Genomic DNA, 10000 nt, shown 5'->3' with positions numbered 1-10000 from the left:
TGCGGATCAACGTCTCCTATCATCCCTCGCTGCCGCAGTGTATCATAATGCTTTGTCCGTCATCCTGTCCTACTAAAACAGCCCACTGCAGCCAAGCAAAGGCTCTGAACCTTCACGCCAGACGGGAGCAGACGGGTTGTTATTTTTTTCCTCGTGGTGGAGCTGCAGGGCGCTGCGGCGTGAGGCTGGAGGGTGAAAGGCCGTGAAGATAAAAACGCAACAGGAAAATCAAAGAATCTCATATCCGCAGCATGCAAGTTTTCTTGACACTTCCCTGGACGTGATCCAGAAAGGTAGGGAGAGTCACGTCGAGGCAGCCACCCCGAGGCCTCGACGCTGACTTCGCACACAAGAGAAACACGTGCGAGGGAAATAGTATGGCAGGCAGGTGTGGATCGATCGTGGTGGGGTAGCACAGAAGGGGACCAAGTGTCTGTTCCGCACGAAAGGAATACACGACTGTAGAATATTAACTACGCCGCTGTAGAATATTTCATTACAAGAGTGATAAAACTGAGTAACGAGGGAGGAAGGATCAGGATCAGCACGCTGGCTTTGTAATCAGGTCACGGGGCTCTTGATTTCAGCGCTCACCTTTACTCTGCTTCACCTACAAGTATCTCACGTGCTTCGTCTTCCAGTCAGAGGCGGCTCTTACATGTGACTGTGTTATCCAAAAAAATAGCATACATGTAATTTCAACTGAAGACACACACACACACACACACACACACACACACACACACACACACACACACACACACACACACACACACTTGCACCTTACCTGCACAACACACACTATCATAGGTCATTCTCGCACTGCTTAAGAAACATATACGAATCGATAAAGTAAAAATGAATACTTGTCTTCGCCGCCGCTGCCACCACGGACACAAAACCTTGGTCGTCTGCCTGCCTCTCACGTGGAGCGAGACCGACACAGTTATCGACGAGGGAGGATGTTGGCCAATCAATGACCGCCTCCTTCATTGACCCAGAGCCACAGGTGGGAGTCAGTCTCACCTCGCCTTGCCAGCTGACGTGAGATGGGAGGGACGAGGGAATCAAGACAGATGCGTGAGTTGAGGATGAAAAATGTGAGGGAGTTATGGGGTCGATGAAAAAAAAAGAGGATTAAAATAGATGTGGAAGAGGGGAAAGCTGGAGGGAGGAGTGAAATTGGTTTAAGGATGAAGGACGTGGAGAAAAAGACGAGGAAAACGATAAGGAAAGTGAGGAGGAAGATCTCAAGGAGGGGAGGTTAGAAGAGGTGGATAAAAGAAGGAAAAGCAAAGAGAAAGTAAAGCAAATGAGGAAACTTAGTAAAAGAGAAGCAAAAGGAGGGAAGGAAGAGCAGGCGGAAGGTGAGACAGGATAAAGAAGAGACACAAGAAAAAAATGTGACATGAACTATAGAAGGAATGGAGAAAGGAAGAGAAAAAAAAACGAATGATGAAAGCAAGAATAGAGAAAGTGATGTGTGTGAGTGTGTGTGTGTGTGTGTGTGTGTGTGTGTGTGTGTGTGTGTGTGTGTGTGTGTGTGTGTGTGTGTGTGTGTGTGTGTGTGTGTGTGTGTGTGTGTGTGTGTGTGTGACAAAAAACATGCATCACTTGGGATGGGTCAGACAAAGAGGCTTAAAGAAAAACGAGGCGAATTATGTCAGATTATCCGCCAGACTGAGGAAAAGGATTGCGGGGCGGCGGTTGGGTGGAGAGGGAGGGGCGGGACACACTTGGCGGCTGTGAAGGTGAGAAGGAAGAGTCTTAGAAAGAAGATATTACTTGACTTGTGATGCGAGGTTCCTTTCCACTTGTATTCCTTTGGTTCTTACTCAGGCAAGACACAACTAACGTGTAAATCGAGGCATGTCTTTCATCGTAAACAATATTATAGAGACGAGTTACTGATCAAGGCTGTACTAGAATTGAGAGAGAGAGAGAGAGAGAGAGAGAGAGAGAGAGAGAGAGAGAGAGAGAGAGAGAGAGAGAGAGAGAGAGAGAGAGAGAGAGAGAGAGAGAGAGAGAGAGAGAGAGAGAGAGAGAGAGAGAGAGAGAGAGAGAGAGAGAGAGAGAGAGAGAGAGAGAGAGAGAGAGAGAGAGAGAGAGAGAGAACTATATTCATACAACATTTTTCTTTTTGAAGGGAAACTCATAACCTTGGTTTGATAATTACAACAGCAAACTAACACAGAAACAGAAACACACACACACACACACACACACACACACACACACACACACACACACACACACACATCACTTATTTCACCACCTCAAATAAAAAAAAAAGGAAAATTCCTCAAAAAGAAAACGAAAACAAAAGGAAACAAGGCGTTAAGGCAGCATTGCAGCACACACAAAGGACACAATTCTCTCAGCAACCTTTCGGAAAAAAAAAAACATCTAAACACAAACTCTTACTATAAAACAAAGAAAAAAAGGAGCTTCGTAATAACATACATCAAGAAAAATGTAACCCCAATTCTTTTATTTCTTTTATTTTGAATGTCTCTGCAATGCTACAATGGTTGACTTTAATGGAAGCATCACGGCAGCAGGCAAGATAAACAATGCAGTGTAGAATGGCGCAGCGCAACGCAACTCAAGCAGAACATTGCAACACAACGCAAGATATGTTGAGATAGCTGGCAAATCTACACAGCCCTTAGAAAAAGAATAGTGAATTGTTTTTTTTATGCAGAAGAGAGGCCATTCAAGGGCAACAAAATATTATAAAAAGTCCCATTTGAGTGTTTGTCCCCTTAAAGAAAAGTAAAGAGTAGAAATGATAGATAAATAGATAAATAGATAGATAGATAGATAGATAGATAGATAGAGAGAGAGAGAGAGAGAGAGAGAGAGAGAGAGAGAGAGAGAGAGAGAGAGAGAGAGAGAGAATTCAGGTATAACTCCCACGTGAATTATCTCCTCCTCATTTTTCTGACGAGTATGTGTTTGTTTTCCTTGCAGTTCTAATACAATACTGCTTGGCTTGGAATTTCAGCATCACGAGTATATAGGACAAAATTTAGCCTCGTGAACCGTGCACAGGCGGAACGCTAACACACATGCCCACCGCCTACGCTCAGCTCACTTCAGTATAGGAAAGCAATAACGGTTAATTTCCAAGGTACTTCTTTTTCCAGGGATTTTTATTCTATTTTTCAGTACTTTTTGGTTCAGGACTCCACGGTTTAGAGTTTGTGCCGAGGCAACTTTAACTCACTTATAATTTCCAGCATATTTGACTTCACTGCATAATTCATTCTTGAAGTCTTTACCTTCTCCAGTACCATGGCGTGTTTTCGTATTCATTCTGCTTTCTATTTGGTGATTTTATGCAGCTTCAGATACTTATGTGTGGGGGGATTAGAATAGTGAAGAGTCTGGCCATTAGTCTTCTGAGCACCATAGACTCTTCCTAATGCCAATAAAATCGTCTAATCATGCTCAAAACTAATGATAAAAAGATGTTCCAGTACTGAAGGAGTGAAATATCTGGCTTTATTGATACTCGCAAGAATATAATACAACTTTCCGTGTGATGTTAATTAAGTGATGTTCTCGTAGTGTGTATTCCACTTGACGTACATCGCCTTTCAGATTAAACTCTCTCTGCATGAAGTACATCCATTGCGTATCCATTAGATTACCTTTGAGTGATGTAATAACTTAATAACTCTGCATGAAAGTGTCTAGCGGGACTTCTCGGGTTTGGCAAGTTAGAACAAACAAACATTATCTTCCCATGACTGACAGATTTACCTCATTGCCACTTTTCTTTTCCATTAGATTACCTTTGACCGATGTAATAACTTAATAACTCTGCATGGAAGTGTCTAGCGGGACTTCTCGGGTTTGGCAAGTTAGAGCAAACAAACATTATAATATCTTCCCAGGACTGACAGATTTACCTCTTTGCCACTTTTCTTTCCCTCCTTGTCTCTGCGTAACTTTGTCTTGTCTTTTTTGTCTTGTCTTTTTACATTTGAGTTGTTGAGGGATATTTTTTTTCTAATTTGGAGTGTAATGGAATGAATAAAAGAATAAGAAAGGTGGAAGTACATTCGTGCAAGAAGAGCGTTATAATTGTCAGGGTCACGACACGAAAGATAATAAAATCAAGGACAAAGTGTGTAGTGGTGAGGATAAACTATAATTAAGGAGATGAACGGTGAACTACTTTCAACATTAAACATACAAATTATTAAAAAAAGCCACAATGCTAAAAATAACGAAATGAAAAATCATTTATATTATGCAAGTGAAAATTAAAATGGGAACATGGATTAAAGATACGAGAAAAATAAACGTTGGCACAAAAATATAAAAAAATGAAAGTAAAATAATACCAAATGCAAATGGATGAAGTGAGGATTAATGTAAGCTGAATAAAAAAAAGAAAACCTGGATTACACGCGTCAACATTTGTTATATACTTACGCAAAGCAGAGAAGGAATAATCTTTTAGGAACATACATTTATTTATGCAGAAAAACGGATCAGTAAGTAAAGTAAAAAATGGCAATCATGTGAGAATTAAATACAGACTCACTGATCGTCTTAACTCCCGCCACAGTCTCGTGACCGACGCACGAGAGGTGGCGGTTCTTAGGGGCCAGGAAATGGTCTAATGGTACACAAATCTCAAGATAAAAATGCGTCCAAGTCCTGAAGGAGTTAATATACTGTGTCAACACTTACATTACTATACGAATTGCGACTTTAATATACCAACACTTTAACACATCAATCTATTCAGCTTCAGAAACTCATGTGGGAGTTTAAAATAGAGAAGACTGTGGCCATTCATCTTGTGACCTCCACAGACCCTTGTTAATGTCAATAAAAATGGTCTCATGGTACACAAATCTCAAGGTAAAATTGCGTCCCAGTACTGAAGAAGTTAATATACAGTACACTATAGATACAATACTATATACACTTTATTATATGAATGTGACTTTACCATATCAACATTTTCCCATCCCAACACTACCGCCAGTTGTTAGCAGAAGCGGTTTTTTGCTTTAAAATAAGCCAAAAAGTCGGTAAATAAGTAAAGATGTTAAATATCCGCACTGATTCTCTGCGTAATGCGGCTCGGATGAAAGTAGTGAAGTATGCAGAAATAGCGAGCAAGCATATCAATGAGTATTATGGTATTATGATATTAGTACGACTTTTTCATGATGGGGAAAGGCAGCGAAGAATTACTGGATCAGAAATAATTCACTTGTTCATATAGAATTAAATCTCTCTCTCTCTCTCTCTCTCTCTCTCTCTCTCTCTCTCTCTCTCTCTCTCTCTCTCTCTCTCTCTCTCTCTATCTATCTATCTATCTATCTATCTATCTATCTATCTATCTATCTATCTATCTATCTATCTATCTATCTCATCTCTCTCTCTCTCTCTCTCTCTCTCTCTCTCTCTCTCTCTCTCTCTCTCTCTCTCTCTCTCTCTCTCTCTCTCTCTCTCACACACACACACACACACACACACACACACACACACACACACACACACACACACACACACACACACACACACACACACACACACACACACACATACACACACGAATCCACCTATCTGTTGTTGTACTCGCAAGAAACCCACTGGAGACGGTCAACTTACCTGCAATGAAAATAGAAAATTGACTTAGCATTGCATTTCTTTAATAAACAGTTTCATATAACAGCCGTACATTAGTGGCACGGACATGACATAAGAAAAAGCTATGTTCCTCCAATACACAATTACATAACTACATACACTCTATAATATTGCAGTCAAATAAACTTACACTAATATATAAATGCTCTCCTTCCTGCTGTGAGAAACCTCCGTGACTTCTAACCCTTTCCGCACCATGACGCATTTCCATACTCACTCTGGTCACTCTTTGGTCATTTTATACAGTTTCAGAAATTTATGTTTGGGATTAAAATGGTGAAAACTCAGGCTATTTAATCTTCTGATCTCCGTAGACACTTCCTAATGTCAATAAAATGGTCTAATCGTACACAAAATTTAAGGTAAAAATGTGTCCAAGTACTGAAGGGATTAACAATACTTCATTGTGGAGCTTCGTGTTGCCTTCTCAACTCCTTCCTCAGGTTAGTTACACGGCCGTGTAATGCAGTTTCACCTTCATAACGATGGCCTTTAATCATTGTTGTTCATAGACGCCGTGAAGTTATCAATATGTCATTAGCAGTGCCGTCACCCGGACTGTTACTTCCTGCCTCTCTTTGTCGGCAGGTACTGATGATGGTGAGGATGAGGAAGGCAAAAGGGACACGGAGAGGATCAGGAGGGCAAGGAAGACTATGAGACAAGAGATATCATAAAAAGGGAAAAAGGAACAGATAGACAACTAGAATGTGGAGGAAAGAAGGAATATGCAACGTGAAGAAAAGAAGGAGGAGGAGAACGTGTTGAAGGACTTGTATGATGACGAAAAGGCGAAGAAACGACAAATGCAACTTTACAAGGCTAGCTAATCACTATTATTGCACTATCTATTCTATCTATATGCTAATCGAGGTTAACATGTGTACTGCAGTACATAGTAGGTTTGTATTCTAATTTAATCGTCATTATTTGTTTAGAATATGAACTACCGTCTTCTTGAGGATGCTGCCACTCATCACGCAGCGCTGACTCACGTGTTCAGTGCTAAGAAATACAATGCTGTTATACAATTCTTTTATTTAAAAAAGATGCAGAAAGCAATCCATCGAAAAAAAGAGACAAGCAGTTACAAGTAGTTACGATATCTGTACACTGCTAAGGAGAGAAACAGTAAATGTACTGATTGAAGTGGCATAATATTGATTACAGAAGTTAAGAGTTATAATGATGAAATGTAATGATAATAAAATATTCATTTCATATACATAACAATCACAAACAAAAAGAGTAGAAATATTCAATTCATTATAAGATATCTTCCTTTTAAACTTTGTTATGCTACTGAATGAATGATAACTTTATGTTTCCGTTCAGCTTTCACGGCAGGGTGAGTCACACACGACATAGGTCCTGGGCAGCTGGAGTTCTGACAGCCTCCACCTCTCGTAGTCTCCGTTGGGATGTTTGCGAAGAATCTCTCCCTCAAGTTTGCCGGTGAACAGTTCCCACTCTGAGACCTTGGTGAGTCTGGTGATGCGGGGCGGGCAGTCCGGGTGATGCGGATGACCTTGCCAGAGCTGCTTCAGGCGAGCTTGGAGGGTCATCCATATATCGAATTTAGTCATGAGTGGCTGAGTCCTGCGGTGTTCGCCTTTAAGTTCCTTGCCACTGCAGGGGGTCACCTTCCTACTGCGAACGGTGGGCAGAGTGTAGCGGCGAGAAGCGTGAGGGTTTTCTCCAGCGTGACGCTTCTGGCTAATGACTGGCTCATTTTCCTCAATTTTGCCTTCACCTTCAGTACACTGGCGAGGGACACCTTTCCTCTGTGGTGTCTGGTGACGAGCATAAGAGGTCACAGGCGGCGAGACCTCTGAGAAGCCAGGCGGTGTTCTGGCTGTGTTGGGATCAGAATGTCCTTGCGGTGGTCTTGCCGTAGAGAACCTGTAGGACCCTGGTGGAGGACTTAACGCAGTGAGCTTCGGTGATGCGGGTAGAACACCGCTTGGAGAGGAGTTCAGCTGTTCAGTAAGTTCTTCTGGTGTTTGGATCCTGAAGGTAGCACACGGGACACTTGGTCTGGCGTGCAGGGAGGGAAGGTCTGGGGCGCTGGGTGGCGGAGTGGTGGAAGCGCCTTGGTGGCCCCTGTTTTCGTCCATCATGCTCTTCCTCTGGGTTCCTCGCTGCTACTGAATGGCTTTCTCTTTCCTTGGGAGTCCCGCGGCTTTAGAAGGTAAGTCAAAGTCTAGACTGAAAGTGATTCGCTGGACGCTGGCGCTGCTTGATACAGTCAGTAGATTCCTAACTTCGCTGAGAGATCTTCACTATTCAGCCAAGAGAGACCTCCAGGGCATCCGTTGTGCGGTACTGATGCAAGTACTGTCTTCACTGAGAGAGGGAACGTGTAAATAGTAGCTAGTAGTAGTAGTAGTAGTAGTAGTAGTAGTAGTAGTAGTAGTAGTAGTAGTAGTAGTAGTAGTAGTAGTAATAGTAGTAGTACCAGTAGTGGTGGTGGTGGTGGTGGTGGTGGTATATATATATATATATATATATATATATATATATATATATATATATATATATATATATATATATATATATATATATATATATATATATATATATATATATATATATATATATATATATATATATATATATATATAATAGTATAAACCGTGAACGCATCTCTGCCTCGTCTGGGAAAAGGTGAATATGACACACTTTTGGTCGCCCTTATTTGCATTCATGTATTGCAATTAATGCAGGATCTATAAATACATACATTCATGCCTTGAGAGTGGCACAGTTTCCCATGACGATCTCACTCCGTTAAAGGTGATGTGGCCCTCCCCGCCAGGCCCAGGCTCCCTCCCACGTGGCACTCCCCCATCCCCGGCCGGCGAGGAGACAGCAGAGAACGGAGTGGTGTGAGGGGAGGACTATTGAAATGTTCACCTGCCAGTTTTCAGGTGGCTTTCTCTCTCTCTCTCTCTCTCTCTCTCTCTCTCTCTCTCTCTCTCTCTCTCTCTCTCTCTCTCTCTCTCTCTCTCTCTCTCTCTCTCTCTCTCTCTCTCTCTCTCATCTCTCTCTCTCTCTCTCTCTCTCTCTCTCTCTCTCTCTCTCTCTCTCTCTCTCTCTCTCTATCATTTCAGTGACTAAATGTATAATAAATTCAGTACATATCGATAAATGTTCATATTTTCTATGTTCTCGTGAATTATTCCACGCCCGCTCTCTTTTCTCCTTTTTTTTTCTTTTTTCCTCGACTCTTTCCATTTCTCAATAGATATAGCTGCATTCGTTTTTTTTCCTGTCAATTATCAAAGAAGGATTTGTCGGGGAAACTTTACACACACACACACACACACACACACACACACACACACACACACACACACACACACACACACACACAACGACCAGTGAATAAATAAGTAGCCCCTGCTGTATAAATGAAACATGCGCCACATTTCTACGTCCTGCACGGAGCCACATAAGAGCCATGACTCCACCACTACATTGAGCCTGACGACCCTGCTTAGTGGAAGTGACGGCGGTGTCTTCGTAAATTATGGATGCCTTCACTTGCTTCTTCCTTCCGTCTTCTCTACCTTTGCTGCTTCTCCGCTCCTTGCATAAGAGAGAAGAAAGTGAAGGAAACTGCAAATAGAGACCCAGAGAAGCAAGACAACCAGTAAGCATCATCAGGAAGTGCCGATATAAAGGCAATACTTCCAACAGCCAAGTCATCATATGGTCTTCAATTCCTTGCCTCATTGTTCTGTCACTTGTGTTGTCTCCTTACCTCTTATTCCTCTGTTTCTATGTTTTCTGTTCATTTTTTCATTTTTTTCAGTCTTTCTCTTTAATCTTTCATTATTCCTCTGTTCTTGTGTTTCTCTGCCTTCTTTTCTTCCTCTTCTATTCATCTAGCTACCTTCACTGTCTTTTTCCTCCGAGTTTCTGTCTTCAGTGTTATTCTCCATGTCTCTCTCCTTCCTCCCTCATACCTTACCAACCTACACGTCTCCTAATCACTCATTCTCCCTTCTGCCTTCACCTATACATCACTTGCTTCAGGTCCTCCTATACATTCATCCTTTTGAGACCCTTTCCATTCATCACCAGTTCTTGTCTTCAATATTATTCTCCTTTTCTCTCTCTACTTCCTCACTCATACCTTACCAACCTACATGTCTTCTAATCACCCATTCTCCCTTCTGCCTTTACCTATTCATCACTCGAATCAGGTTCTCCTATACATCCATTCTTTCGAGACACTATCCATTCATCACCAAACCCTTACCGTCTATGCTTACTCGCGTACTTTCCCCCTCCCTCTCTCTTCAAACCTCGATAT

General features: G+C 41.9%; 1 protein-coding gene across 3 annotated transcripts in view; it reads right to left on the bottom strand.

Annotated features, from left to right (window-relative positions):
* The window catches only part of LOC123520337 (potassium voltage-gated channel protein Shaker-like), a 624445-nt gene that overhangs the window by 296131 nt on the left and 318314 nt on the right, over positions 1–10000 (bottom strand). The gene's annotated exons all lie outside the window — the stretch shown is intronic.

The sequence above is a fragment of the Portunus trituberculatus genome, chromosome 46, assembly GCF_017591435.1.
Source record: "Portunus trituberculatus isolate SZX2019 chromosome 46, ASM1759143v1, whole genome shotgun sequence".
Lineage (NCBI taxonomy): Eukaryota > Metazoa > Arthropoda > Malacostraca > Decapoda > Portunidae > Portunus > Portunus trituberculatus.
This window is presented reverse-complemented; position numbering and strand designations above follow the sequence as displayed.